Here is a 7193-nt window from a genome sequence, read left to right as displayed (position 1 = left end):
CTTGTTCTGTGTCCTTCACCTTGACCACACCTCCTCCCCTTGAGTAACCCCCCCCTCACCTGCCTAACAGGACTCGGACCCTTCCCCAGGACCCTTCCCCAGCCAATCGGCTGAGGCCATAGCCATTACCTCACCAACTGCCCCAGGCCCCAATAAAACCTTTGTCCTTTTGAAACTCGCTCTCTTTCCCTGGTATCTCACCGCTGCGTCGGTGCAGGTAGGGGATTGAGCTCGAGCTAGCTCGAATAAAGGCTCTTTGCTTTTGCATCGGACTCGGCTCCCTAGTGGTCTTTGGGGATCACGAATTCTGGGCATAACAGGTCCTGTGACCCTCTCTGCACGCCCCCCACCGCAATAATGAGTGGGTCCTTCTTGGGTTTCCCTAGGGGACGGCCGAGCGGCATATTCCTGGGCTTGGGACAGGAATCCAGCTCAGACAGACCTGGATCACGTCCGGCTCTGCCTCCCACCAGCTGTGGACTTTGGGCCCGGGCTTCTCGGGGCATGGGTGTCTCCGCAGTGACGTAGGGCTCACACTTGCCTCACAGGAAGACGGTGCGCTTTGTGAAACGTCAAATCCTGCACCCATGCAAAGGGTCGTGTGATGACCTTGTCCTTGAAGCTCTCAGAGCCTGCAAGGGAAATGAAAGTGCTGTGTGTGGGAACTGCCGGGAGGGACAGGGGGCAGAGAGGGGCCAGGGGGCCAGGCTGTGTTCCAGATGGATCTGTTCCGGGTGGCAGGAACCCGCTGGGAATCCCTGGCCCCCTGTGGTGCCCATCTCCTGGCAAAATGACGGTCGGTCGTGATACCCGCCCCAGAGAGTTGGGTGAGGTGACATAAGGCAGACACTTTCCTGCAATCTGGGGACACGTTGTCTCAGGCCTTCGTTGCCTCCGGGCTTTGAGGTGTGTGATCTCCTGGCGTGGATGCCCTATAATGGCTCTGCAGGCTGTATCCAGAAACTTCCTCCCAGGTGCTGCTACAGGTACTCCCAGGGCAGCTGGGTCAGAGCCCCCTGTCCCATCCAGGCCTCACAAAGGTCCTGTGGCCACATCCCAACTCTAGCCCCTGAGGCCCCTTGAAGTTTTTCATCCATTTGGGGATTTTATTTATTTATTTATTTATTTATTTATTTATTTTTGAGAGAGGGCACAAGTGAGCGAGGGGCAGAGAGAGAGGGAGAGAGAATCCCACAAGGGGCATAGAGGGAGAGAGAAAGAGGGAGGAAGAGAGAGAAGCGGTGTTCACCCGAAGCGGGACTCAAGCTCACCCAAAGTGGGGCTCGAACTCACGAACCATGAGAGCATGACCTGAGCTGAAGTCCAATGCTTAACCGACTGAGCCACCCGGGCGCCCCTGTTTGGGGATTTTAGAGCCAGAAACTGCTTACGGGCTCCTTAGTACCTTGTCCCCACTTTGCAGATGAAGAAACTGAGGCCCAGAGAGGATGTGACTTTCTTCAGTCCCACGGGAGGTTTGTTGGCCCATGGAACACATTTCTTCCCACTACCCTGCAAGGCAGCCTTCCAAGGGGTCTTTATCAAGTATGCTTTGCACACCGCTAACTCTTTCGACTTCCTAAGGTAACATTTGGGCTGAATATCCCAAAGGCCCCGAATCCCAGGGCCCAGCCTAGCCCTCTCCCTCCTGGCTACGCTGGAGTCCTAGCCCAGCCCGGCTCTGTCCTCCATACCATGCAGCCCCGGCCGCTTCTGGCCCAGACTGCTTGGGCCCCCTGCTCATCCTCTGCTCCAAGAGCATGGGCTGGTCTGGCAAAGAAGGGCCAAGTCCCCATGCAGCCCCGGCCGCTTCTGGCCCAGACTGCTTGGGCCCTCTGCTCATCCTCTGCTCCAAGAGCATGGGCTGGGCTGGCAAAGAGGGGCCAAGTCCCCATCAGCCTGCCAGTGCCTCCTCTGCCTGGGATCCCTGCAAGGCCTCCCTGATTACTGCCGACCCTCTTCGTAAATGCTCACTGCCCGTGCCTGGAGGGAGAGAGCCCGGGACTGCTGGCCTGGGGGCTCAGAGGCCCCAGCTGTTAGCACCAGGGGCCTCTCTGAGCCCCAGAAGGACTGACCCCCCTTCCCCACCCCGGCTCACTTCCGGGACACTGCTGGCTTCTGGCCTCGCTCCACCTCCTCCAGCTACTTCTCCAGGACTCGCTCTCCGAGGGGTAGGCATCCCCCTCCAGCGTGTCTTTGGCCTCCAAGGTCCTTATTTGACACTCTTGCCTGGGACCAGCTCATCCTAAGCCATCCCTGGCCAGGGCCTTGGGTGAGCTCAGTCTGGGCTGTCGTGGAGCCCGAGCCGCATCTCCAGGGGCCGCTCACATTCAAGTCTCGTCTGAGTTTCTTGTCTGCTCACGCTCCCACCAGGCCAGCGGACAGGCGGTACCCCAGGTCCCCACGTCTTCCTGCGCTGCGGCATAACAGCCTCCCCAGCCCATTCCCTCCGCCCTCAGAGCCTCCATCCTGTTATTCCAGCGAAGCACATAATCCATAAATGTAAGACCAGTGGATTTTCTTGATCACCAGATCAAGAAATGGTAACCGGAGCCCCGAGCCCCCTCCCAGGGCGACCGTGATCCTGACTTCCAACACGATGGATTATTTTGCCTGTCTTTGAGCATCGCATGAGTAGAATCTCATAGTATTGGGGTGGGTGCTGTGATGAACTGCCCAGGTTCCCCTCCTGGAATGGAGAACTTAACTTGCTTCTGGGAGAGCAGCTGGAACATGGTCGTCGGTTCTTGGCCCTTTGGGGGCTACAAAAGCTGCTTTGCCCAAGGTCATGTCTTCTAGGGACTGCCTGCATCCAGTGACTCGTCAGCATGAGCTGTAAAGACCCAGCCCCTTGCCCTAACTCGGGACAATCCTGCAGGGCCGTCCAGCCCCGTGGGTGCTGAGGCTGTAAAGGGAGGGCATCACGGTTCAACTCCTCCTTTGCAGCTAAGTTGTCCTATGACTTAAGTTCTGGCAAATGATGTGAGGTGTAAATATCACATGCCAGTTTGGGGGACTCCCTCTAAGGGGCAGAGAGTGCCCTGCTTCAGTCCTTCCTTATTCCTTCTGGCTGGAATGCATACGTGATGCTGGCGCTTGAGCAGCCATCTTGGACTGAAAGGTGGAAGCCCTGTGCTGAGGGTGGTACAACCCACAAGCCGATGGGAACCTGGCTCACTGACATTGTGGTGACCAGCCCTGGGCTGCCCTCCTTGGGCTTCTTCACAAGCGAAGAAAGTACCTTTTTTTTTTTTTTAAGTTTATTTATTTATTTTGAGAGAGAGAGAGAAAATGCAGAATCCCAAGCAGGCTCTGCACCATCAGCGCAGAGCCCGACGCGGGGCCCGAACTCACGACCCATGAGATCGTGACCTGAGCCAAAGTGGGATGCTCAACTGACTGAGCCACCCAGGCACCCCGTGAGAAAGTGACTTCTAACCTGTTTAAGCCACTCTTACTTTGTTGTTGCTATTTACCATTGAGATGAATCCTGACAGATTCATTTCATTCGTGATTAATGAACCCTCAAATGGTCTCAATGCCAACCAGTCATGGACAAGTGAGAGGCCAAAAAGAGTAAAATTGTGCACTGCATCTAATGAAAACAGATACCTCCCCAAAAAAACGATTTTGCAAGGAGCCTTAGGATACTATTAAAATGTGCCTTCAGTTTTGGTGTAGAATAAAACCCATGTCTCTGCAAAAATACTCCGCCATTCCCTCTCTCTCTGCCCGTCCTCTACTTGGGCTCTATCTCTCTAAAATGAATAAATGTTGGAAAAAAAAAATACTCCGCCATTTACATCAGCATGGAATATTGCTTAAGATCTGATTTTGCCGGTCATAGAACTAAGAGGTTCCCGTCACCGGACTTCTGCCGGGGCCTCCCACAGTGGGAAGGGCCTGGCTCTTGAGTTCCACACACCTGGGCTGCAACTTGAGCTCTTCCAGGTGTTGCCTGTGTGGCCTCAGGCAAGTCACCTAACCTCTCTGAGTCTCCATTTCCTCATACAGGAAATGCAGCCGGTGTCGAGTGGGGCGAATGAAATCGTGTGCAGGAAAGTGTCTCTTGCTGGGCTTGGGCAGAGCAGGTGGGCGGGAAATGCCAGTTCCCAGGGAAGCTCCTTACCCACACCCACACCTACCCTTCTTCTTTCTTGCTAAGGGAACCCTGATTGTGTTCAGCCCCCAGGCTGTCTAATGCTGGAAAGGAAGTGGGGCATCCTTCCCAGGCCCGGGGTGGGGTGGGGGGGGTTAAATCTCAATTGGTCTAAGCCAGTCTTTGTCATTCTCCTCCCTTTGCTAGTAATTGGGGTAGGGAAAGGGCTCTGCAGCGACAGTGGGGAGCCTACCTGGGATTCTCCCTCTCTCCCTCTCTCTCTGGAGACTTTTGGATGCCCCATCAAGGCCCACGGGCCTTGCAGTGCTCAACCTAGGGCCATGATGTGAGAGAGGAACAATTTCCTGCCTTGTTTAAGCAACCCTACTTTTGGAGTCTTTCCAAGACAGCAGCTTCCTGAGTACCTTATGGAGACACCCTGAGTTGTTGAGTCTCTGATCTTGGTTCTCTCCTTGGAAGGTGGTGGGGATTGGGGCGGGGTTCTGATTTGTGTGGGTGGTGGACCATGGCTGTGACGAATGTCTTCCTGTTTGGGGACCTCCCCCCACCCCAGTTCAGTCTCACCCACCACCTTGGTTCCCCCCTGCTGTGGCCCAAGGCCAGGAAAGTGGGTTCCCCTCCGCCACAGCCCAGATCACCCCTGAGTCCACGGCCGTCCCAAGCCCCGACCTCACGGCGGAATTCCCAGCATGCCTTGCACTGGGCTGGGCCACGTCAGGACTAGCAGAGGTTGAGGGATAAGTGAACCATGAAACCAGACTTCCAGGAACACACTTCTTAGTTAACTTACTCATCCTCCGCGTCTGTCAGGCACTTGGATGGAGGACGTCCCAATTTAATATTTAAACAAGAAGTTGAATTTTGATACAGGGGCGAGGGGACTTGTTCCCCTAGCCCAGAGCTGCTGGAAAAGCTACTGTCCTCCTTGCCTGGGCTTGGCCAGCCAGGAAGGTTCATTAGCTTACCTGCCTCAGGCCCTGCTGGGCCCCTCTTGACCCCCGGTAAAGGGCTGGATCCTCATCTTCCTAGACTCCCAAACAAAAGCATCTGCAAACACACAGCCAGAAACCAACCGCAGGGTTCCTAGGATCTGATTACTGTCCCCAGGGCAGCCTTCCATGGGAGCCCGCCCCTCCCTTCCCCTTTCCGAGAACTGGAGAACTCAGTTGCCCAGCAAATGTTCCGGCTATTAAGAAGGGGGGTTAGCCCAAGGCTGTGAGCTTGGGATGGGGTTGAGCGAAGCACCAAGGGGCGGGGGGAATCAGGTGGAGGCAGAGGAGCCCGCAGGGGGTGGGTGGGGAGGCGGGAGCTCTGCTCTGTGGGTGTTGCCCTGGGAGGTCAGGAAGAGCCCTCTCCAAAAAAAAAAGGGAAGAACCCTCTCCAGCGTCCCCAGCCTACCTCCTCCCTGCTTGGAGCTCAGGCCTCAGGCCAGCCCAGGGCTGGGTTCGAATCTCGGTATTGCTGCCCACGTGCTAAGCCTCAGTTTCCCCAGGGAGCATTTTGGGGGAGGGGTGTAACATAGAAACATACTCCGTGCCAGGCGCCGCGCTGGCCCATTTGATCGTCACAACCATGCAAGAACAGAGCACCAGGGAGGGTGGAGGAGGCTGGGGTCCTCCAGGCTGGGTGGTGAGGGTGGCATCTTCCGGCCTCACAGCCAGGGGATGAATCAGCCTTTTCCCCTTACCTCTGCCTGCCCACACCCATCCTCTCGGCCTCTTTTCTCCAGGCCGCCGCTGTTATTTCTGGCCAGCTGGATCCTGACTGGTTTATATCTGCCGCATTAAGAGGCTGGGCGTGGGTCAGGCTCAGTGAGGTGTAGTCCCCCAACTGCCAGGCTGATGGATGGAGGGTCCTTTGTAGAACGCGGAAGAGGAAAAATCGCCTGTGTGCCCCCTCCGCCTTCCCCTGCCCACTTTCTCAGAGAAAGGATGCCAGGAGCATCTGAGAGTTCTCCCGTTCTTGGCCCTGCCTGGCATGATGTGAGGAGAGTCTGGAAGCCAAGGCTGCCTCCTGGGCCCCATTTCCAGAATGGGGTCCTCTTAGGAGGTCTGTGAACATTTGGCCAGGCTGTGCTCTTGCAGAACTGGCTTCAGCTTCTCTGGCCTGGCCTGGCGGATTAGAAGGCAGCAAGGGTGGCCGAGGCCCCAACGATCTTACTGATGCACCCCTCCCCGGGGAGAGGGGACCCAGAGCTGGTCCCTCAGCTCTGCATGGACTTCTGGGAACCTCTTGAGGCACCCCCGTGCCCACCCCCGCCGAAAATTACATGGATGTGCCTCACTGGGAGCCTGAGCCCAAACCCAGCGATAGCCCTGAGAGGCTTTGACAAGCCGCTGCCCTTCAAGACTTTGGGGACGGGCCAAGAATCCAATAGTAGTCAAAGATGCCTGGGAGCTGTGGGGCCGCAGGAAGGGCAGTCAGAGAAGGCTTCCCAGAGGGGACATCAGCCTTATGGGAAGGAACATGAAGAGTCTGTTGGTGAAGATGGATGGGAAGGGCAATACAGGCACAGAGTGGCCAATAGAGAGGAAGGATAGTGAAGCATATGCAGTTTAGCTGGAGTGGAGGGCCATGCTGAAGGCTGCAGGACCAGCGATCAGTAATGCTGGGCCCGAGTTAGGCCCACAGAGGCGCTGAGGGTGAGCAAGTGACGTCGTCTGTTCACCTCTGCGTGCTGGTACCCAGTAGGCACTCACACACGATGGCTAAATGGCTGATTAACCAATGCTTGATCCTAGGAGGGCACCTTACCTGCCTAAGTATATACAGTTATAGAATTTCCATTATTGAAGTAAAACCTGCTCGTTCTAAAAAAAAAAAATTAAAAGATAGGTGAATGATGTTGTGGTTGGAGAAATTACTTACATAGAATCCATTGTTTTCACCAAAATATCTCCTGTTCTTGAGTACCCCTAGAGCCAGGGAGCTCACTTCCTAATAAGGCTGCCCAAGAGGGTCTGCAGGCAGAATCCAGGGGTCTCTAAACACTTGCCCCTTGGCTGCCAGGGTGCAGCCTGCCGAGCCCGAGTCCCTGGCAGCATCGTGGCCCCGCAGGGGGGAGTGCTTCTCC

Source organism: Puma concolor, chromosome B4 (genome assembly GCF_028749965.1).
Source record: "Puma concolor isolate L17-30 chromosome B4, mPumCon1.1.hap2, whole genome shotgun sequence".
Classification (NCBI taxonomy): Eukaryota; Metazoa; Chordata; class Mammalia; order Carnivora; family Felidae; genus Puma; species Puma concolor.
The sequence above is the reverse complement of the archived record's forward strand: the minus strand, read 5'-3'. Positions refer to the sequence as shown.